Below are 265 nucleotides of genomic sequence, written 5' to 3'. Positions count from 1 at the left end.
ATATATAATATTATAAGATATATAATCACATTTTCAATTATTACTGCTTTGAGGATCCATAGAAAAAGTGAAGGTGGAAAAAAAAAATCCTAGGACAAGAAACAGCAACAACTAATTTTTATCTGTTAAGTAGAACTAGCAATAAACAGAAATGCAGATAAATTATTCTGAGTAATAAAAACCTGAAGATTGGTGAATGGCTGCGAGATCCAAGGGAGGGAAAAAAAACCCACCTGAGCTTTGACTAACAATGATGATTTTTCTT

This window comes from Antrostomus carolinensis, unplaced genomic scaffold, assembly GCF_000700745.2.
Source record: "Antrostomus carolinensis isolate BGI_N321 unplaced genomic scaffold, ASM70074v2 scaffold13735, whole genome shotgun sequence".
NCBI lineage: Eukaryota > Metazoa > Chordata > Aves > Caprimulgiformes > Caprimulgidae > Antrostomus > Antrostomus carolinensis.
Note: the sequence above shows the minus strand (reverse complement) of the source record.